Source organism: Tachyglossus aculeatus, unplaced genomic scaffold, assembly GCF_015852505.1.
Source record: "Tachyglossus aculeatus isolate mTacAcu1 unplaced genomic scaffold, mTacAcu1.pri scaffold_87_arrow_ctg1, whole genome shotgun sequence".
In the NCBI taxonomy this organism is placed as follows: Eukaryota; Metazoa; Chordata; class Mammalia; order Monotremata; family Tachyglossidae; genus Tachyglossus; species Tachyglossus aculeatus.
This window is the reverse complement of record NW_024045095.1, coordinates 1,354,865-1,379,315: the sequence shown is the minus strand read 5'-3', so window position 1 is coordinate 1,379,315 and position 24,451 is coordinate 1,354,865. Positions and strand designations below refer to the sequence as shown.

General features: G+C 42.2%; 3 pseudogenes; all 3 read left to right on the top strand.

Moving 5' to 3' along the window:
* The first annotated feature begins 5,380 nt into the window (after positions 1-5,380).
* LOC119924205 lies at positions 5,381-6,343 on the top strand (annotated as a pseudogene).
* Positions 6,344-11,992: 5,649 nt separating this feature from the next.
* On the top strand, positions 11,993-12,945 carry LOC119924188 (annotated as a pseudogene).
* Positions 12,946-14,167: 1,222 nt separating this feature from the next.
* LOC119924187 lies at positions 14,168-23,318 on the top strand (annotated as a pseudogene).
* Positions 23,319-24,451: the final 1,133 nt, after the last annotated feature.

Here is a 24,451-nt window from a genome sequence, read left to right as displayed (position 1 = left end):
CCTCAGTCTGGTGCCTCTCAGATTGGTGGAAAGGTCATTGCATTCGCCTACATAGTAATCACACCCATGCTCAACCTCCTGATCTACAGCCTGAGAAACCAGGAAGTGAAAAGAGCTCTGAGGAAAGTCGTCGACAGTCAGAAGACACCAGAACGTTAGGATCATCAGTCAACGAGTGGTATTTAGTGAGTGTTTACTGTGGGTAAAGTTATTTCTGTTCTGATTTTCATAGCATGCAGAGGTGATACAACGAGTCTCAGTGAATTGAGTGTATAGCTGCTCTTCTCATTCAAAGGAGAGGCCACTCACAGTGAAATTCACCCATGAGTAGTTGAGTGGCTGAAAAGACAATGCAGCAGGCACAGTCAAGACCATGACATGCCCACTCAAAAACAATTCTTCACTTTGCAGTGGAAATAATGAAAGGGCTGTTAATGGTTAGCCATGCTCAGTCACAAGCTTTCTGGTCAACCCATGGCAAATCCCTTCATCTTCCTCGATTTCCATTTAAGTATTCCAAAGGAACTCATCCCAAGGATGCTAGTTGTTTCTAGAAAGTCCTGCAGTGAGAATCTTGGCAGTGGCCACCACTCCCTCACTTGAGGTCTGCCTGGGCCATTTCAAAACATCAGGAAGATTGTAGGCAACAGTGAGGGGAAAGGACTGGTTTTGGAACTCTAATCCATTTCTTCAAAATGGCCACCTGTCTAAAGGGGAAATAATTTCCTGACACTCAGTCAGAGTAACTATGCAGGGAAATGTGCACCAACTCTGGTGTATTGTATGCTCCCAAGCTCTTAGTACAGTGCTCTGCACACAGTTAGCACTCAATAAATACCAGCGAAAACTATATATTTATATTAATGGACGCCTCCCCCTCTAGACTATAAGCTTACTGTGGGCAGGGAACATGTCTGCCAATTTTGTTGTACTTTCCCAAGCACTTAGCAAAGTTGTCTGCACTTAATAAGTGCTCATTAAATACCACTGATGATGAGGCTTGGTGACTGATTGTTAGCGAGAGAGTCTTTTCTGGTTTAGGAATACATTTCTAGGAATAAATAAAGACAGCAACCAAAAAAGGATTTACTGAGAAATTCACATTTTGCAGTTTAAAGTGATATAAAGGTAAATTAAAACCTGATCTTTAATAATTTCCTATTTTAGATTTTTATTAGTCTTTTACTTTTAAGACGATATGACACTGCCATCAAATCTTAGGAATTAAATTTATTAAGCATCTTCATACCCTTTGCTCTGGTTATAAGCAATATCAAGAATAATTGATTTAGGACACAGGCCCAATCAATACTAAGTAGTTATTAGAACCTGATATTTGGTAAAATAAAGGTAGTGGGGCAATGCCAACCCGCCCACACAGGGACACTTTATTGGGCAACTCACTAGAGACACTGTGAACATCTGGGCGCTTTTAAGGGGTACACAATATGTCAGTGATTTGCTGAGGTATGAGCTGCGCACAAACTACTAGGCTTCAGGTAACCATTTTTGTTTGGTTTCTCTGACCAGTATTGGGTGGGATGACTAGCTGCAGCTGTGGTGAGAGATGGGTGGAGGTGAGAGGAAGGTCCCATCGTACCCGATTCCCTCATTTATTGATTCAATCGTATTTATTGAGCGCTTGCTATGTGCAGAGTACAGTACTAAGCGGTTGAAAAGTACAATTACTTCCCCTTCTTTCCTAGCTGTGCTGAAGTTGAATTTAATCATATCTGGGAAAGTGCGTAATCAGCTAGATAGGCTGACTTAAATGTGGTCAATTTTTGAGGAATTTGTTGAATGGGAGGGCCACTGTCCAAAACGTTGCCTTGACATCGAAGCACCATTGTGCACTTGCTCTGAGACTATCCCATCTACAGGGAGCCTCCCTTGGAACTAAGGCCCCTGAGATGGCCCCCAGCCTCCCCAGCTCTACAGCAAATAAGTGAAATAATTGGGATAGATAGCAGGTTTGCTTATCTAACCTAGCTCCCAGACTGCCCCTCTCTGTGACTAGCAGAGAGAAGTAGCGTGGCTCAGTGGAAAGAGCATGGGCTTTGGAGTCAGAGGTCATGGGCTCAAACCTCAGCTCCAGCAATCGTCAGCTGTGTGACTTTGGGCAATTCACTTCACTTCTCTGTGCCTCAGTTACCTCATCTGTAAAATGGGGATTAAGATTGTGAGCCCCCCATGGGACAAACTTATCACCTTGTAACCTCCCCAGTGCTTAGAACAGTGCTTTGCACATAGTAAGTGCTTAATAAATACCATCTTCATTAGCACTATGGAGAAACCCAATCTGGATCCTGGATTTGACCTCTATTGGTTCCTGATGGACTAGGGCTGTTACAGAGCCTTGAGGACAACGGGTGGCTCTGGGATTCAGGAATACTGGTTATCTAGAACTGTGAATACTGTGGGCCCACTCTCTACTTTATTAAATCTCAGACAAAATTCAAGCGTTACCATGTCTTCCCTTCGTTCTAGAGGTCGAAAAGCCAAGGCTCGCTTGTAGCAGCTTCCAAATGTATAAATACACAATTTCATTGGCTTAAATTCCATCCAGATTTGCATAATCACCTTCATTCTTCCCACCTAGGGAAACTACGTCCATGAGTAGTTAGTCCTGTTGAGAAGTAGCATGGTGTAGCGATAGACCAAGGGCTGTGGTCTATCAGAAGGTTATGGGTTATAATCCCCATGCTGCCACTCGTCTTCTGTGTGACCTTGGGCAAGTCACTTCACTTCTCTGTGCCTCAGTTACATCATTTATAAAATGGGGATTGAGGCTGTGAGCCCCATATGAGACAGAGACTGTGTCCAACCCAATTTGTGGTAGATGTGGCGTGGCCTAGTGGAAAGGACATGAGCCTGGAAGTCAGGGGTCATGGGTTCTAATCCCAGCTCCACCACATGTCTTCTGTGTGTCCTTGGGCAAGTCACTTCACTTCTCTGTGCCTCAGATGGAAAATGGGATTAAGACTGTGATCCCCATGAGGGATAGGAACTTGTCTTATCTTGTTACCTAGTATCTACTCCAGCACTTAGAATGTCGTTTGGCACATGGTAAATACTTAACAAATACCACAGTTATAATTATTCTTCTTATTATTATCATGAATGTTTGGAGTAGTAAATGCATTCCGTAGAGAAAATCAATCAATCAACCAATCAATGGTATTTATTGAGTGCTTATTATATGTAGAGCACTGTATTGAGCACTTAGGTGCTTCTACCTCTAATATGGTTGGACCCAGTCTCTGTCCCACATGGGGCTCAAGTCTCAATCCCCGTTTTACAGATGAGGTAACTGAGGCACTGAGAAGTGAAGTGACTTGCCCAAGGTCACACAGCAGACTGTACAACAGAATTAGCCGGCATGTTCCCTGACCATAAGAGCTTACAGTTTAGAAAAATATTTGACTTATAGTTCCCAAGAGTCCTGCTTCATATTCCATGCTCATGGACAAATGGGGCCCTCAGAATAATTGTAATCTGGTGAGAAGTGGGATTAGAAGTCTAATCAACGTCATTGACAAGAAAGAAAAACTGTCTGTGACCTTGAAAGGGTAATAACATCCCTCTGGTGATAGCTTACTGCAAGTAAGGGAGTATGGGGCAGGAATCTGGCTTAATTATTTTTTCCCAGGGACATTACATCTCAAAGATGCTCCCAGAAGAGTAGCATTTTAATTGCTTCTTCTGGGTGTGTCTGAGAAATACTGTAGGGAAAACATTCTTGAGGAAAAAATAGATATAAATCACCTGCCTTTCTGACACTGTGGTGTTATTAATAACACCGCTCTACTGTCAGAGGTAGGTAATTCACTATATTTGCTGCTTAAATCTCGTTTTCCTAGTAAATCCATTCTTTCTTGGTTGTGAGGTTTTCTTTGTTATCGTTATCCTTTGGTCATTGGGCCTTTTAATGCCAGGAAGAGAGAAGCTGGAATACAGGTTTCTGCAATGAGGTAAACCCAAGCCGCCCTAGGACAATTCTGCTATTTCAGTCAAACAGATATACAAATATACAAGAGATGTTGCTATTAAATTTAGGTTGATGAATCATTAAGCAACTGGAAACATGATGCCAGAAGAGAAATTCAGTTTTTAATCTCACTGCCTCCATTTGTAGAGGCCCTGAAACAGTCCTATGGAGGACTTTATGAATTATCTGGGAGGATTTAAGACTATCTATTTGTTAAGGAAGGTTTAGCAACTGGCCCATCTGGAAACAGCTCAACGTGTTTAAAGGACTTCTTCAAGTCACAGTCCATACTGTGATTTATAGGACCTTGGATGGCCATTTTGGTTGGAAAATAAATACACCTAAGATATTTCAACCCTTCTCAGGGTTCCACCTGGAGGGTTTCCAGTACTCTACCAGTCTTGGCTACGAGAGGGAGTGTCAAGTAGTGGCCAACAATTTGATTCCTACCTTGGGCAGTGACTAGCGATTGGAAGGCAATCTGCTACAATAAAAACTCATCCGTGCTGGGCAGCAGCGGCATGGGAGAGAGTCAAAGGAGGACACTTGAGTTTACTGCACAGAAGGTGGCAATGGTAAACCAATTCTATAGTTTTACCAAGAAAACTCTATGGATACACTACCAGAACGATTGAAGATGGAGAGCAGGGTGTTCTGGGCGAGATGTGTCCTTGGTGTCGCTATGGTTCAGAAACGACTCGATGGCATGATACAAGGTATTTCAATATATTTTTATTCTGAAAATTAATTAAAACAGCAATGTTCATTGGTTTTAGAAGGATATGCAAAATAATCAGCTCCAGGTGTACCTTGAATAAATAGGTAGAACACTCTAGTCAGCTTTTTCTTAATAATTTGAGACCATGTCTCCATTCTTATAATCTTAACAGAGAGAAAAGCATTATTTAACAATCAAACCCATTTATTAGAATGTAAGGCGCAAAGTCTGCATATTTAAATGGATTGGGTTCAAATTATCTCTAAACTTTGGTTTTATAAGATGACATTTGACCCTTGTGATCTTATGGACATCAAATGAAATCCCTGTGATGCTCATTTACCTTCCAAGCTGCGTTTAAATGTCATTTATTAAATAAGGATCTGAGCCAGTTGTCAAATTTTATCTTGAATTCTATCAAGTTTTGAGAATGGGCTTTAAGTCATGGCTTCAGAATGAAATGAGGAAGTAGAATTTTCTAATTGAATCACTGTACAAGTGAAAGTATGAAAAATAGTATGACGATGTGAATATTCATGCCTGCATGTACAGAACATACTACATGTGCATATTAGCAATGAAGTGGAAGAAAGCAATTTAAACCTGAGCAAGATCCATCTCATCTTCTGTTGTAATCTCTTTCTATCTCAGTTAGCAATGCAGATGATGAGGAAATGCTTCCTAAAAATGACACTACTGGTTTGGAATTTGTTCTCTTGGGACTGACATCACAGCCAGAGCTGCAGGTCATCCTCTTCAAGGTCTTCCTAGTGATCTACCTCATCACTCTGGTGGGGAACCTGGGGCTGATCCTTCTAATCAAGACTGACTCCCTAGTATACACTCCCATGTACTTTTTCCTCAGCCACCTCTCCTTCGTGGATCTGTGCTTTCTTCCAATCTCTCCCCTCAGATGCTGGTGCATTTCTTATTAGAGAAGAAGACAATTTCTTCTGCTGGATGCTTTATGCAGTGCCTTTTTTCCTTGGCCTTGTGATTACCGAGCTTTATATCTTTGCTGCAATGGTTATTGATTGTTTTGTGGCTATTTCTTACCCTCTACAATATGGCAGCAAGATGTCCAAGAATGCCTGCCTTTGCCTGGTCGCTGTTCCCTACACCTTTGGCCTCCTGAATGACCTTTCCCAGACAGTACTGACGTTCCACTTATCTTTCTGTAGCTCCAAGACAATCAATCATTTCTACTGTGCTGATCCACCCCTCATTATGCTGTCCTGCTCCGATACCTATATCAAAGAAATGGCCATGCTTATAGTTGCTGGCTTCTCTCTATCTAGCTCCCTCCTAATAATTCTCATATCGTACATTTTTATTCTTGCTGCCAGCTTCCGGATCTGCTCTGCCAAAGGAAAGTGCCGAGCCTTCTCCAACTGTGGTTCCCACGTGACAGCTGACATTGTATTTTAGGGGACCCTTTTCTGCATGTATCTAGGCGGCCTTCGAAGCAGTCTCCAGAGGAGTCAAAAATCACTGCTGTCTTTTATTCCTTTGTGAGTCCCATGTTGAACCCCTTGATCTACAGTCTGAGGAACAAGGATGTGATTGATGCCCTAAATAAAGTAATCAGGAGAAAACTGCTTAATCAGATGACAGGCTCCATGTATGCTATTTTCTAATAATCCAGGAATGCAAGAGAAATTAAATAAAACTTGTTTTCCCTTTCCAGCCTGACCTTTCTCTTATCTAATTTTCTCTTATAAATAACAGGGAATGGTCCTTTTTTGGCATTTCAATGTCAGTCTTCTGAATGCTGTGTTCCTGGGGATAGGGGAAAGGAAATGGTGTTATCCATAGATCATAAATAATCTTACCCATAGACCATATCAAATTCTTTCAACCAGTTTCAAATGTCATTCTAATTCATATAAATTATGTGATTGAGCTAGGTGTATTTTTATTGTTCCAGGCCAGCAAAAGTTCTCTAACAGTCAAATAAGTTTCCCAGGCAAGCCCTAACTTTAACAAACTTCTTTTCAAAGGGGCCAGTGACATTACCTCCTGCCTTTCAGATGCACTTTATATAGTTGTTGAACGAAAATGGGCCAAGCAAGAGATCCCCGGCATCTGCCTGGTGCCGAGGATCGTAGGAGATCTGGGGGACAGGGGTGGGCAGGACGGGGCTTGGCTTCCCGAGTGACCCTGAGAACAGGGTGCATGGCAGAGGTGAGAGCCTCCTTACCCCATCTACTTTCCACCTGTGCATTCGTGTCCAGCACTTAATCCAGTGCTCTGAACATAGTGAGCATCACATAAGAGAAGCAGCGTGGTTCAGTGGAAACAGCACGGGCTTGGGATCCAGAGGTCATGGATTCTAATTCTGGCTCTGCCACCTGTCAGCTGTGTGACTTTCGTCAAGTCACTTAACTTCTCTGGGCCTCTGTTACCTCATCTGTAAAGTGGGGATTAAGACTGTGAGCTCCACGTGGGACAACCTGATCATCTTATATCCCCCCCTCCCCCAGTGCTTAAAACAGTGCTTGGCACATAGTAAGCGCTTAACAAATGGCACTGTTATTATTACTACTCCTTACCTGGAAGGGATGGACTAACCATTGGAGAAGGTGGGGCGCCGTGTGAGAGACGTTAGCATTGCTAAGGATGTGTTGAGGGGTGTTTGTGTATGGTTCTGAGACAGGAGGATGGACAGGATGACCTGGAGGTCCTTCTAGCCAGGTAGGTGAAAAGAGAGGCCAGCCAGGGAGGCTAGGTCTGAGTCCCAGAGAGGAGTAGTATTTAGTAAGAGACTTGAAACCTGTCCACATGCTTTGTTGTCTGTCTCCCCCTTCTAGACTGTGAGCCCATTGTTGGGTAGGGACCGTCTCTAGACGTTGCCGACTTGTACTTCCCAAGCACTTAGTACAGTGCTCTGCACACAGTAAGTGCTCAATAAATACGATTGAATGAATGAGCATGACCCCTGACCCACTTCTTTAGACTAACTCTTGGTAACATAGCACGACCCCCTCGACCCACATCATGAGACAAATTCATTTTAACATTAACTCGACTCCTAGTCTACTTCCTAAACTAACTCTCTTTACAAACACGATCCCCAGCCTTCTGCTTATTGCATCCTGCCAAGGTGGACAATCTCCTGCTTAGCAATTAGAGAAGAAAGGAAAACCGGAGAAGAAAGGAAAATTCACTGTCATCCCAAATTCCAAAATGGAGCAAACTATTTGGTTAGTAATAGAGTCGGGCATACCCGGAAGAAGCTCGTTGTCACAGCAACAAGAATAGTATAAGAGGAAGGGAAAACGAGACCCATGTCACTGCTCGCTGTCATCTGAAGGGGAGACAGGAACAGCCCAAGCTCATGGGACTTCTTAAGCTGGAGAGCCCATGCAAGTCTGTCTCGTTATGGGCTGGAGCACCCAACGAGACTGATCATCTCGCGGTAGGAAAACTCTTTCCCTGGTTTGGGCGGGGACAGTTTGTTGCTTTATAGCTGAGTCTGTGATTTCCTGTTGATTGTATGATGTATATCAAAATACCTTGTGTTTAACTAAATTATGATGATCATTACCTTGGCAGCCTCAACACATGAACCCTCTAATGTAATCCTGGGTACCAAGTTGACCACTGACAACCTAACAAAAATATTGGCTGATTTTATGGTGCTACCATTGAACTAGGCCTGTGAGGGCTCTTTTGGTGTGGCATAGCAGAAACCCTGGTTTGCAGAATCCACTCACTGACAGAAGCAATTTTCAGACCTAGACAGCCTGGCCATTTAAGAGGAAGACCTCTCTAGAATAATAATGCTATGGAATAGTACTAATTGAGGTATTACGTGCTTACTATGTGCCAAGCATTAAGCACGGAGGTAGATATAACACAATCAGATCAGGCACAGTGCCTGTCCCGCATGGGGATCACAGTCTAAGTAGGAGGGAGAACAGCTATTTTATCCCCATTTTGCAGATAATGAAACTCAGGCTCAGAGAACTTAAGTAACTTGCCCAGGTTCACACGGCAGGCAAATGGAAAGAGCCGGGAGTACAATGTAGCTCATCTGACTCCCCAGGTCCATTCTCTCTCCAGTAGGCTACTAGGAAATATTAGTGGCTAGATACTTCTGGAGCACCCCCAGGAACCAAGAAACTATATTGGTTGCTTGAGACAGGTGACTGGATTGGTAGAGGGCCAAGATTGCATGGCTGCATAAGGTTGGCTTCCAGGAAGTGGAGATAGAATGAGAGTCAATCAGTCAGTCAATTGTATTTGTTGAGCATTTACTGTATGCAGAGCACTGTATTAAGCACTTGGGAGAGTACAATAAAACAATATGAGACACATTCCCTGCCCACAGTGAGCTTAGAGTGTAGAAGGGAGCTTACAGAGGGAGTTGGGAAATGGAGAGAGGAAAAAAGGGGAGAGGTCCAGGTGGAAGGGTAAAGGAAAGAGGAAAGAAAAGAGGGTGGGGCAGACTCTGCTGCTTAACTACCATTACTGCCCTCTGCTGTGGACCATCATCTGCCTGCACTGGCCACCACAGCCAAAGCCGCTGCTTTACAACAATCAAATATCCAAGGCTTCTTCATCTGGCTAGACATATTTCCTTACAAGAATGATACAGACCACAATAATAGATGGGTAGTTATTCTATGGGAAAATTGCCATAGATTATTTCTTTTGAACTGATTAGTTTTTATTGATTTATGTCAGAGTCTTCAATAAGCAAATTGTACTTCTTAGACCTTCTGTTGGTAATGCACTGAGCTTCACTATCATTCCCATCTACTACATGCTCATTTTTTCTGCCATCCTTAGTATATGTTCTGCTAAGGGGCAACAAGAAGCCTTCCCTACCTGTGGCTTCCATTTGACCCTGGGTTAACAAGTTCCCTGGGGTCCTTTTCTGAATCTCTGTTAGAGCTGATCAATCTTTTTGAGTCTGATATGGCTGGGATTGTGAATCCCACTTTGGCTTTTTCAACCTGATATGCACGGATTGTTGAACACCATCCATAGTGTCTTCAAATACAATTTATTGATCTTCTTCAAATACAAAGGACAAATATATAGAATTGGAGTTAAAGAGTATGATTAAAGGAAACATTTTTGCAGTTTTCTGTGACTTTCTGTGTCTCAAATATGATTAACTGATTGATCATCTTGAATCTCTCAGCATGGACACCATCATGGGCTCAATAAAAGAGTAGGGGCCTTGGACATCTCTGAGATCTTGAGCTAGTCACAACCACTCCGGATCTAAGTTTCAACATCTGTAAAATGGGGATAAGATGCTTGGTTTCCCAACCTTTTAGACTTTGAGCCATCCATAGGAAAGGGACTATGTTCATTCTGGTGATCTTCTACCTACCTCGACACTAAACGTGCTGCTTTGACACATACTAAGTGCTCAAAAAAACATTATTATGTCACTTTCTCTCTGTGTCTCTTTCTCATTCATACACACACAGAGACTCACATTAACATATGCTGCAAGTTTTAACAAGTGTTTACTCCTCCATTCAAGCAGCAACAAGGCTTGACATGAATCAGACATAATGAAATTCTGCAATTAGTTGCAGCAGCTTACCTTTTTAAATCAACCAGAAGAGACTTAATTTATCATGGGAAACTGGGAAATGAAGAGAAAGCATGGAGCTTATGTGAACACCTTTATTGGAAAAATAAACTATGAATCACATCATTAAAATTGCATCTCCAGAGCTGAATCAAACAGTATCACCTTAATTGCTTCCCCTGAGCCTAGTCGAAAAAGGCCCTAAGGATTTGAGTCCCTAAAGCACAGAAGCAACTATACACTGTCTCTACCAAACCTTGTCCTTAAGGCAGCTCTGAGACACTTTTCTTCTTTCACAGGTAGGTCTAGCAATCCTAAACACATGGACATCTAGATACATTTTTCTATTTTCTTTTTTGGTGCTGATTTGGAATAAGGCATAAATGGTACAATTGGTGACCTGATAAACCTGTGAATTGGGTGTGGATGGAAACATGCTTTCATCTACTTAATCAGCTTCCCAAGGAGGTGACTGAAGTTAATTTAAAGCAAATCTATTTGTTTTAGCTATTTGTTAAGCTCTCTACAAAGAAACATGAATTACATTTAGGGAATCTTCTACTCATAGCAATCCCAAAGAAATTCTGGTAAATGAAATGCTTTCAGGTGGGGAAAAATTAATTAAATATTTGATTTAATTAATTTGATTTGATTTATTAATCAATAAATATTTCTGTATAATCCTGTAGCTCTGTTTGTCACTAAATGGTCAATAATTTCCATAACATGAATATGCTTCATTCATTCATTCAATCGCATTTATTGAGCGCTTACTGTGTGCAGAGCACTGTACTAAGCGCTTGGGAAGTACAAGTTGGCAACGTGTAGAGACAGTCCCTACCCAACAGAGGGCTCACAGTCTATAAGGGGGAGACAGACAACAAAACAAAATATATTAACAAAATAAAATGAAATTAATAAATATGTACAAGTAAAATACATAAATAAATGGAGTAATAAATACGTACAAACATATATACTTATATACAGATGCTGTGGGGAGGGGAAGTTGGTAAGGCAGGAGGGACTGGGAGGGGGGAGGGGGAGAGGAAGGAGGGGGCTCAGTCTGGGAAGGTTTCCTGGAGGAGGTGAGCTCTCAGTAGGGCTTTGAAGGGAGGAAGAGAGCTAGCTTGGCGGATGTGCAGAGGGAGGGCATTCCAGGCCAGGGGTCGACAGTGGGACAGACAAGAACGAGGCACAGTAAGGAGATTAGTGACAGAGGAGCAAAGAGTGTGGACTGGGCTGTAGAAGGAGAGAAGGGAGGTTAGGTAGGAGGGGGCGAGGTGATGCAGAGCCTTGAAGCCGAGGGTGAAGAGTTTTTGCCTGATGTGTAGGTTGATTGGTAGCCACTGGAAATTTTTCCCCATAATTTCCCCATCTAAGCCTTCCTTTCTATATCACTTGCGTCTATTCCCACTGAACACTTTGATATTCACCTCTCTCCCATCCCCACACTAGTTAGGTACATCCCCATCTGTAATATTTTTTAATGTCTATTTCCCCTTCTCTTCGGTAAGCTCTTTGTGGGCAGGTTTGTACTGTGTATTTTGTACTGTACTCTCCCAAGCATTTAGTAAAGTGACTGGCACACAGTAACTGCACATTAAATATTATTGATTGATTGAAAGAACTCCAAGAATTGAGAGACAGGCGAAGGAAAGAAAGAGTCCCATTCACGTATATTAATGGCCCTTTGTTTTGTATTTTAGTTGATTAAATTAAAATGAGCAAAATGTCTAACAGGAATCATACAGAAGTGACTGAATTTATTCTCTTGGGGCTGAAGGTTCAAGCAGAGCTGCGTCCTATCCTCTTTGTAATGTTTCTCATCATCTACCTCTTCACCGTGGTGGGGAATGTCAGCATGATTGTTCTCATTCGAATCAGTCTCAGACTGCACAATCCCCTGTACTTTTTCCTCAGCCACCTCTTCTTTGTGGATCTATGCTATGCCACCAATATCTCCCCTCAGATGCTGGTGCATTTCTTATCAGAGAAAAAGACTATATCCTCTGTTGGTTGTTTCATTCAATTTACTATTTTTGTCTCACTGGCCATCACCGAAAACTATCTGCTAACAATCATGGCTTACGACTGCTACGTGGCAATTTGCAGCCCGTTGCTTTACGGCAGCAAAATGTGTAGGGGAGTCTGCATCGCTCTGATGATAGCTCCCTATGTTTATGGTTTCCTTAATGGCTTGATCCAGACGGTGCTGATGCTCCGTTTGTCATTTTGCGGTTCTAATGAAGTCAATCACTTCTACTGTACCGATCTTCCTCTCCTACTGCTGTCTTGCTCTGACACCTTCGTCAAAGAAACTGCCATGTTTGTGGTTACTGGTTTCAACCTCATCTGCTCTCAACCTCATCTGCTCTCTCTTCATCATTCTCATCTCCTATGGTTTCATCTTTGCTGCCATCCTGAGGATCTGTTCTGCTGAGGGGACACTCAAAGCCTTCTCCACCTGTGGTTCCCACCTGACTGCTGTCACCATATTTTATGGGACTCTTCTCTGCATGCATCTAACACCTCCCAATGAACAGTCGGTTGAACGGGAAAATCATTGCTCTCTTCTATACCTTTGTGTGCCCAATGTTGAACCCTTTCTTATACATCAGGAGGAATAATGTTGCGAAGGACGCTATAAACAGTGTTCTCAAATTTCAGTTGTTGACCAAATAAGTCTGGTCAACACTTTCTCGAATCTGCTTTCTGGCAGAGGCATTTGAGTTGAATTCTGTTTCACATTAATAACATTTTTTAGTATTCCAAATCGGTGATGATGATTTTTTTGGTATTTGTTAAGCATTCACTATGTGCCAAGAACTATGGTAGATACAGTTCAATTAGATCAGACTTGGTCCCCCTGCCACTTGGGGCTCACAGTTGTAGAAAGAGAGAAAAAAGTGCATTTAATCCTCATTTTACAGATAAGAAAGCTGAGGCACAGAGAAGCTAAGTGACTTACCCAAGGTCAAACTGCAGACACATGGCAGCTGAAATTAGAACTCAAGTCTCCTGATTCCCAATCCTGTGCTGTACGACTTCCCTCAGTACCTCTAGAAGATTTAATAGTACTCAGGAGCCACTTGAGGCACTGGACCTGGGCATCTCTTGGAATCTTTAGCCCCTTTGGGCTCTTCTGAACCCATGCCCTTCTGAACCCATAATACAGCCAGCCAGTCTACCGATACCCCCCATCCTGACTTGGTGTGTACTCACTCTCTTGCTCCACAGGTGCCCTCCCTGCCATCCTTCTCGGTGCATATATCGGTTTTCATTACCAATACATTCTCCCCAAAGCAGAGTTGGATGCCACGGTTCACCTGGGCATGCTCAAGTAAAGATGTGTTCCCTGGTGCAGTTAAATCAACACAGGTCTTGAAGTAACACAGGTCTTGAAATAACACAGGTCTTCCTCTGCTCATCACCCTGCAGTCCTTCACAGTCAAACCCAGACATTTATTTCATCTCTCTGATTCCTTTACTTTCCTTCTTTGCTCTGTTTTATATTGGTTTTAAATTTCTCAAATCCATTTCTTAGATCTTTTAACCTCCCCCTTCTTTGTGGAAAAACCTGGATATATCCATCTAGAATGTAAGCTCATTGTGGGCATGGAATGTATCTGTTTATTGTTGTATTGTAGTCTCCCAAGAGCACAATAAGTGTTCAATAAGTGTTCAATAAATATGCATCTAGAATGTAAGCTCATTGTGGGAACAGAATGTATCTGTTTATTGTTGTATTATAGTCTCCCTAGAGCACAATAAGTGTTCAATAAATATGACGATAACCTGACCAAGTTGCTTCTTTCAACAATTTCAAAATATTCCTCAGAGACCTTGGCCCTGAAATTATTTTGTTGATGCTATCATAAACTATATGATTAAAAAAAAAGGTACCATGAACTATCCAGCTCCCGCAGTGGGTTACTCTCGGGGTAACATCCAGCCGACCAAAGATCTGGTCTTCACAGAGAAGGCTTCAAATCAAAGACTCTTGGACCCTCTGCACTGGAGAAAACACCCTTCGTTTTTTCATTCCCTTGCCTTTAGGTGAGTCTTCGTTAAATAAATGGTTTGAGACAGTTAAAGAAGCAACCACTTAAAAACTGCTAGTGGTGACACTGACACTCTAAAATGGGCATGCAGGTCAAAGTGTAAAAGTGTCAAATTAATTTAAGCAAACAAGCATGCTGAATTTCATTTTAATTTCCTTTGTGTCTTTTGCAATTCCAACGACGTTTTTCAGGGAAACAGCTGACAGCCTGATAAGGCAGTTGGTCTTGGAAAGGTGATTAACTGTTTGAACAGTTCTTGGGTTATTGTAGTCTTCAATCAATCAACCAATTATATTAATTGAACTCTTAGTGGGTGCAAAGTCCTGAGCACTTGGGAGAGTACAGTGTAACAGAGCTTGTTGGCAAGTTCCCTGCCCCCACTTAGCTTACATTCTAGAGGGGGAAGCAAACATTAATACAAATAGCTACATTATGCCTATGTACATAAGTACTGTGGGGCTGAGGGATAAGTGAATAAAGGGAGCAAACTGATAAACAGAATAATCTTGTGGATATAGCATGCACTTGGGAAGCAGAAGGACCTGGGTTCTAGTCCTGGCTCCACCATTTGTCTACTATGTGACCTTGGGCAAATCACATAACTTCTCTGTGCCTCAGTTCCATCATCTAAAATATGTGAATTGAGATTGTGAGCTCCATGTGGGACATAGACTGTGTGCAACCTGATTAACTTGTATTTACCCCACTGCTTAATACAGTGTCTGGCACGTAGTGAGCACTCCCAAATACCATGAAAAAACTAAATGCAATCAAAGACTTCAGTAGTATTTGAGAGGTAGCCTTTTCTATGACTATTGTGACTGCTTCCCCTCCCCCTACTTAAACACTGAGTTGATTAGAGTTGGAACTACATCTGTTGATTTAGTTTATTATCTGTCTCACCCTGTAGACACTAAGCCCCTTGTGACCAGAGATTGCGTTTAACCAGTTTTATTGTATTGTACTTTCCCAGGCCTTTAATAGAGTATTCTGCTCACATAAGTGCTCAATAAATACAATCTTCATCCTACTTTACCCAGTGCCTAGCACAGTGCTTGGTGCATTGTAATAATAATAATATTAACAATAATAATAATGGGCCAAGCACCGGGGTAGATACAAAATAATCAGGTCAGGCACTGTCCTTATCACACACGAGGCTTAGAGTCTAGTGGGATTAATAAATAACTAGGGTGGTTGATCCAGCATTCCATACAAGCTCAAGGACTTTTTCTATCTGGAGGAAAGACTACAAGATCTGCCTTGTTCTGAGACCACAGCTCTTAATCTACAAGATTCCTTCATCTATGAAAGAAAAAAATGTCTTGTCTAATTCAAATATCCAGAGTGTTATAAGAAACGGATATCACTCTTTTCTTTCTAGTGAAGGACCTCTGGATCTCGCAGTAATTGAAAAATAGTCAAAAAAGATGAGGGACATATTTCAAAAAGTAAAAATCCAAACAAATTAATTGTTTCCTTTCACCTCGAGCCTACAAGGACATAAATCAATCAATCCTTCAACATTACTTATTAAATGCTTACAAGGATAATTACACATTTCAAAATGTGCTGCTGTAATTCTACATTGTCTTTTCAAGGTTCACTGCAAAGAGAATGAGCAGGGTAAAGGGTACCTTCCCCTAATATTCAGTCACCGGGCTTCAATTATATAAAAGCACTGCCACATTTTAAACCTATACCACCCACCCTCTTTTCAAACTCTGTGCACTCAAATGCTACTAAATTCCTAAAATGAAAATGAAGGACTTACTGCTGATTCCTCGGAATTTCGGGAACATCCTTGTTCCTGTGAACCCGTCTCCATATGAGGGCCTGGCTTTCAATTCCATGGGCTGGGAATCTGGTTCATTCTGGATTCTCCCCCTTCAGACCATCCCCCTTCCCAGAGATCCTAATACAATTTCAGTCTCCTCAGGCCCTTTTGGTTCCCTTTATTTATCCCCGTCCTCAGCACTTATGGATGTGTCCCTAATTTATTCATTTATGTCTATCTTCCCCTCTAAACTGTAAGCTCGTTGTGGGCAGGGAATGTGTCTGTTATGTTGTTAAATTGTACTCTCCCACGTGCTTAGTACAGTGCTCTACACACAATAAATCCTCAATAAATGTGATTGATCAATTTCCCCCTCTTATTTGCTGCTTGTTATTTCTGATATCATTGGAGAGGTAGCATGGCCTAGTGAATAGAGCACAGGCCTGGGAATCAGAGGACCTGGGTTTTAATTCTGGTTCAGCCACTACTCTGCTGTGTGACGTTGGACAAGTCACTTCACTAATCTTTTCCTACCTTTAACTGTAAAATGGGAATTAAGACTGAGCCCCATATGGGACATGGACTGTGACCAACCTGATCAACTTGTTCATACCACAGCGCTTAGTACAGTGCTTGGCACATAGTAAGTTTATAACAAATATCATTTAAAAGTATCAAAGTGGACACTAGGCTTTCACTTCTTTTTTGGGATGGAAATTGTACTACTGCCAAATTGTACTTCCCAACTGCTTAGTACAGTGCTCTGCACACAGTAGGTGCTCAATAAATACAATTGAATGAAATAGCAGTTAGCACCTCGTTTCACTCGTGAGTCATAATTTTGCCTATTCAGATTTCACGCTAGGGACTTTTCATAATCAGCATTGTTAATTTCTGCTCTTTCTTCGTTAAGGGCGAACTCCAGGGATCAGCTCAGAAACAGATATAAATGCTTCTGCATTGTTCTAACTGGGAAGCCATTGCAACAATGCCTTCTTTTACAAGAATGTTATGAAATTCTGAGGGGTTGGCAGTAAATCCTTCATTTCCAGATTACCTAATTTAGAAATTTATATAGCATTTGAGTACACGGAGTTTGAAGAGAGGGTGGTTGGTAAAGGTCTAAAATGTGGCAATCCTTTTATATAATTGGAATCTGCATTTAAAAAAAATTGCTTGGCTGTAGTTAATTTATTTTCATTTTTGTCAGTCATTTATCAGCCTGGAATGTGAATCAAGATTTAGAATATTAGCAATTCCAGAATCACACCTAAATTCTCCTATTAACTTTTCAATTCATAAAGGATGCACCCTACCTACTAGGCTAAGTGTTTAGTTTAGAGACAAGTGTACATGAATTCTGCAAAAGCACATGATGATTTCATATCAAATTATCTTTAAATATTAGTGAAGACATTTCTTATGACATTTGTTGACAATGGTCAAGGATAGATATGATATATAGTTATAAGAAGGAAATCTTAGCTATATTGACAGCCTAGTTGCATCCTCTGAAAAATTCAAAGGATTCTTGAGTGTTTCCCATTCCTTGTCTTCTTCTGTCTCTCTGATTTTTTAATGATATTTGTTCAGCACTTACTATGCGCCAGGCACTGTACTAAGCACTGGAGTAGAGACAAGATAATCAGTTTGGATACAGTCTCTGGCTCACATGGGGCTCAAGGTCTAACTCCCCATTTTACAAATGAGGTACCTGAGGCACAGAGAAGTTAAATGACCTGCCCAAGGTCATATAAGTGGTTGAGCCAGGATTAGACCACAGTTTCTTCTGATTCCCAGACCCGAGCTCAGTACAAAAGGGAATATCACTTCTTCTGATTGTCCTTTTTCTTTAGCCCATAATTGTATGGTATTTCTTCGATCTCTCATTTGGTTCTCCCTCTTTAACTCTCATATCTTGATTACTTTCCTGTCCTATTTTTTTCATCATCCTCCATCTTCTTCCACATCTTTCTTCCATTTTACACCGCTCCCTCCATTTTTCTTGTTAGCCCTGACAAGCCCTCAGACATTCAGTAGACAGCAACATTTGCTCCTCATATTCCCATGCCCGGCTCCCCCCACCCCTGCAACCCCCCACACAGCATTCCCATACTCACAATCCCTCCAACTTCCCCTTTGATGGGCATTTTGAAGGCAGAGGCGAAATGGCGACTGGAAATTCTTACATTTTGGTTTGAGCATCTGAAGAAAAATTAGCAACTTGGGGCATGGCTAACATACTATCACCAGGCTAATGAGATTCTTCAAAACATTCCACTTCCCCATCCTTCTTTATCTGGCCTGCTGGAGGAACCAGCCTAGGCAGTTGCACTCTTATCCTTCTCATCTCTCCCCACTTGGAATTTCATGGCTCCCTGCTGCCTCCTTCATTAAACTCTCTTTCTCCAGAAGCCCCGGATTCTTACGCTGACCTCCTTAACTCCTACTTCAGACTTTAAAAATCCCCCCATCCCCTGCACACTTAGTTGCTGTGGGTCAGAACCTAGACTTCCAGTAAATCTAGAAAACGTGGAACCAGATAGTGGGTGTCCTACGTCATCATCATCATCAATCGTATTTATTGAGCGCTTACTGTGTGCAGAGCACTGTACTAAGCGCTTGGGAATTACAAGTTGGCAACATATAGAGACAGTCCCTACCCAACAGTACCAAAACCAAAGTGCATTTAATCCTCATTTTACAGATTTTAATCCTCAAAACCAAATATACTAACAAAATAAAATAAATAGAATAGATATGTACAAGTAAAATAAATAAATAAATAAATAGAGTAATGAATATGTACACACATATATACATATATACAGGTGCTGTGGGGAGGGGAAGGAGGTAAGATGGGGGGATGGAGAGGGGGACGAGGGGGAGAGGAAGGAAGGGGCTCAGACTGGGAAGGCCTCCTGGAGGATGTGAGCTCTCAGTAGGGCCTTGAAGGGAGGAAGAGAGCTAGCTTGGCGGATGGGCAGAGGGAGGGCATTCCAGGCCCGGGGGATGACATGGGCCGGGGGTCGATGGCGGGACAGGCGAGAATGAGGTACAGTGAGGAGATTAGTGGCAGAGGAGTGGAGGGTGCGGGGTGGGCTGTAGAAGGAGAGAAGGGAGGTGAGGTAGGAGGGGGCGAGGTGATGGAGAGCCTTGAAGCCCAGGGTGAGGAGTTTCTGCCTGATGCACAGATTGATTGGTAGCCACCGGAGATTTTTGAGGAGGGGAGTAATATGCCCAGAGCGTTTCTGCACAAAGATAATCCGGGCAGCAGCATGAAGTATGGATTGAAGTGGGGAGAGACACGAGGAAGGGAGATCAGAGAGAAGGCTGACGCAGTAGTCCAGACGGGATAGGATGAGAGCTTGAATGAGCAGGGTAGTGGTATGGATGGAGAGGAAAGGGCGGATCTTGGCAATGTTGCAGAGCTGAGACCGGCAGGTTTTGGTGACGGCTTGGATGTGCATGATCCATGAAGTAGAAACAGTGAGTTAGGCAACTGATTGACTGCAGACTCATTTAGAAAATGATCATCTTATCATTTACTCACATGCTCCTACTGGAGCTCCAAAAATGCTTTCTTTTTTTTTTTAACAAGGCTGGGTTTTCACTAGGTAATTTTGTAATTTGTTGAGTTCCTCAAAGTGCTTAGGAGTGTTCAAGACCATATTCAGTCAGTCAGTCAGTCAGTCAATCGTATTTATTGAACAATTACTGTGTGTACTAAGCACTTGAGAGCGTATAATACAACAATAAACAGATATATTCCCTCCCCAAAGTGAGCTTACAGTAATTCATTCATTCATTCAATCGCATTTACTGAGCACTTACTGTGTGCAGAGAACTGTGCTAAATGCTTAGGAAGTACAGGTAGACAACATATAGAGACGGTCACTACCCAACAATGGGCTCACAGTCTACAAGCGGGAGACAGACAACAAAACAAAACATGTAGACAGGTGTCAAAATTGTCAGAACAAATAGAATTATAGCTATATGCACATCATTAAGAAAATAAATAGAATAGTAAGTATGTACAAGTAAAATAAGTAGGTAATAAATCTGCACAAATATATACTAGTGGTGTGGGGAGGGGAAGGAGGTAGAAGGGGGGAGGGGTAGGAGGAGAAGAAAAAGGGGCTCAGTCTGGGAAGACCTCCCAGAGGAGGTGAGCTCTCAGTAGGGCTTTCAAGGGAGAAAGAGAGCTAGGTTACCGGATGTGTAGAGGGAGGGCATTCCAGGCCAGGGGAAGGACGTGGGCCAGGAGTCAACGGCGGGACAGGTGAGAATGAGGTACATTGGGGAGGTTAGTGACAGAGGAGTGGAGGGTGCGGGTGGAGGGTGCAGGCTGGGCTGTAGAAGGAGAGAAGGGAGGTGAGGTAGGAGGGGGCGAAGTGACGGAGAGCCTTGAAGCTGAGAGTGAGGAGTTTTTGCTTGATTCGTAGGTTGACAGGCAGCCACCGGAGATTTTTGAGGAGGGGTGTAACATGCCCAGAGCATTTCTGCACAAAGATGATTCGGGCAGCAGAGTGAAGTATAGACCGAAGTCGAGAGAGACAGGAGGATGGGAGATCAGAGAAGAGGGTGATGCAGTAATCCAGTAGAGCTAGGATGAGAGATTGAACCAGCAAGATAGTGGTTTGGATGGAGGGGAAAGGGCAGATTTGGCAATGTTGTGGAGGTGAGACCTGCAGGTTTTGGTGACGGATTGGATGTGTGAGGTGAACGAGAGAGCAGGGTCGAGGATGACACCAAGGTTGTGGGCTTGTGAAACGGGAAGGATGGTAGTACCATCTACAGTGATGGAAAAGTCAGGGAGAGGGCAGGGTTTGGGAGGGAAGATAAAGAGTTCAGTGTTGGACATATTGAGTTTTAGATAGCGGGCTGACATCCGGATGGAGATGTCCTGAAGGCAGGAGGAAATACGAGCATGGAGGGAGGGAGAAAGAGCAGGGGCAAAGATGTAGATTTGTGTGCCAGCAGCGTAGAGATGATAGTTGAAGCCGTGGGAGCGAATGAGTTCATCAAATGAGTGAATGTAGAGAGAGAATAGAAGGGGATCAACAACTGACCCTTGAGGAACCCCTACAGTAAGGGGATGGGACGGGGAGGAGTAGCCCACAAAGGAGACTGAGAATGAATGGTCGGAGAGATATGAGGATAACCAAGAGAGGACGGAGTCTGTGAAGCCAACAACAGACACATTCCTGCCCAAAAAGAACTCACAGTCTAGAGACGAGCTCACTGCCTGATGTTACACACTTACACACGATCATTTCTTTAGGAAGTTTCCAGGCAGAACCATGTCATCAGAAGAATTAATTGTGTTCTCTTCAAAACAGAAGGTGTACACTTGTGCAGTGGAAAAACTGACTGTAAAGTAAATTTCCATACCGTTTTTTCCCCCCAAAATACTCTACACTGTCAACTCGTTGTGGGCAGGGAATGTGTCTGTTTATTCATTCATTCATTCATTCATTCATTCATTCGTATTTATTGAGCCCTTACTGTGTGTAGAGCACTGTACTAAGCGTTTGGAAGTGCAAGTTGGCAACATATAGAGATGGTCCCTACCCAACAGCGGGCTCACAGTCTAGAAGGGGGAGACATTATTGTTTATTTTTGTATTTCATTGTTTATTGCTGTATTGTACACTCCCAAGCAGTTAGTACAGTGCTCTGCAAACAGTAAGTGCTCAATAAATGATATTGAATGAATTAATGAATTTGCACATCAATAATTTTAATCAATTTTCACAATATCTCCGGAAGGTAAGAAGAGGCAGAAATTACTATCCCCATTCCAGGAAGAGGAAATTGATGTTGAGAAGTGGTGAACTTGCCTTAGGTCAACAGTGCAAGTTGAGACCAGAATTTTGGTCCTCATGACTCCCAGAATCATACTCGTATCACAGTATTCCTTGGAGAAAATTCCTATGAGAAGATTCTGACAGATGGTAAGGTTGTAACTGATGAGTGCTGAGAGATTTGCACAGATAACCCACAAATGAATACTCCAAATAGACAAATGAGTTGAACGTACCTGATCTTAGTTGAGTAATAATCTTGCACTTTTATCAAATTGAAATTGGAAACCATTCTGTCTTCCTCATTTCTCAATGAGCTGCCCTAACATCTTCCCTCTAGAACTCTTTGTGCTTTTACCCTGTTACTTACTGAGTTGTTTTTCTCCTAGGCTTCTCTGGTGTGTGGATATATGCCTCAAATGACTCACCCTTTTTTCTCATCTTAATGTTTAATGGGGAATACAAAAAAAAGTGTCCCACGTGTACCCGGATGTGAACATTGTAAGGAATAAATAAATGCCTGACCAAAATCGCATGACTGTGACTGGGTTCATCTTCCTGGGGATTGTGGACTCCAAGGAGCGTCAACTCATTCTTTTCATCTTGTTTTTAGCTCTGTAGTCACCATGCTAGGGAACTTGAAGATGATGGTGCTGATCTGAGTGGATTCACCACTCGATACCCCCATGCATTTTTTTCTCATCAGCTTGTCGTTTGCTGATATTTGCTATTCATCCACAATCACCCCCAAATGCTGGTGGATTTATTATCTCAGAGGAAAGCCATCTGTTTTGTGGGGTGCTTCCTGCAAATGTATGGTTTCATGGCCTTGGCCACAGCTGAATGCATCTTTTTTGGGTTGATGGCCTATGACCGTTACACTGCCATCTGCAACCCTCTGCCCAATACTGTGATCATTTCCAGGGCAATCTGCCTTAAAATGATCACTGGTGCATGTGTTGCAGCCTTCTTGAATTCAGTGATTCATACAAGTTACACAAGTAGCCTGTCTTTCTGTGACTCGAATATCATCCAACATTTTTTCTGAGACAGCCCTACACTCCCCAAACTCTCCTGTACACCCACGTGAATGAAAAGATTATTTTCACCTGTGCAAGATTAAATATGTCAGACACGGTATTGATCATTCTGAGTTCTTATACATATATTCTCTCATCCACCTTGCACATGCATTCTGCTGAGGGCAAACGCAAAGTCTTCTCTACCTGTGCTTCCCACCTGATGGCTGTTACTATATTCTATGGGATGATAATCTTTCCATACCTACAACCCAGTTCCAGCTATTCACTAAATGAAGATTGCGTGGTGTCAGTCTTCTGCATGGTGGTGATCCCCATGTTAAACCAACCCCCTGATTTACAGCTTAAGAAACAAGGAGGTGAAGTAAGCTCTAAAGAAACTGATTTTGAGAAGCAGAATTCCTGTGATTATTTAGGTGGTTTGGGTAATTTAGTAAGGAAGGATAGTGAGCTGAGTTTAGAATCATAGGCTTGACCTCAACCTTATGAAATAAATGATAACTTCTAACCCAGAAAATAATGAGAACTGGCCTTAGGCGAGTGCTATTAGTGAATTACTACAGTCTTTGCAATTATTATTATTATTATTATTATTATTATTATTATTATTATTATCACAACTTCTCTGGGCCTCAGTTACCTCATCTGTAAAATGGGGAATAAGATTGTGATTTCCATGTGGGACAGGGACTGGGTCCAACCTGATTAGCTTGTACCTACTCCAGAGGTTAATACAATGCCTGGCACATAGTAAGTGCTTAACAAATACTATTAAGAAAGCAAATGAAAAAATACACAATGGGTATCTTACTGTTTACCAGGGAGGGATAGAAAGCAGCCAGAATCCTCCTAGACTGACTATTGAAGAATATAGTAAAGCATGTAGTTCCCAAATAACCATGTAGCTTCTGAATCAAATGTAGAAAAGCAGATGGCAAGATCAGTTGAACAGGTAATACGAGCGCACAAGCAACACAAAACCATCTATGTTGTAGACATAAACTTTACAAAACTAGTCGATACCATCAACACATTTGTGTCCTGACAATTGTAGCACTAATTAAGTTGGATGGACAACAGAAGGTCATCAAGATGCAAGCTCTGCTCCTCAGCAGTGTTATTAGTAGAGCAGGATTTTGAAGTACTCGTTATGATCCTTTCCTAATCATCAGAGGGAGTAAAGCAATCTGTTTCATTCTGCTGGGCTCGAGGATGAGAGAACTGAAAGTTTTTCAGATGGTATCCTGATCCACTGGGAAACCTCCAATTCAGCAGACTTTAAACATGGTCAACATCATTTGAGATGATCCTCCAGGAACTGTTAAAACTTGAGGAAAGTGTGGAAGAAGATATGCAGGTGATTGTGAACTGTTTCACAGAGATAGCATGGAACTATGGACTGTCATTAAGTGAGGGACCATGAAACAGTGCTAAAAGTGGCAAATGCCACCACACTGCAGAGAGGACATTACATCCGCACTATTTGGAACAGAATATTTTC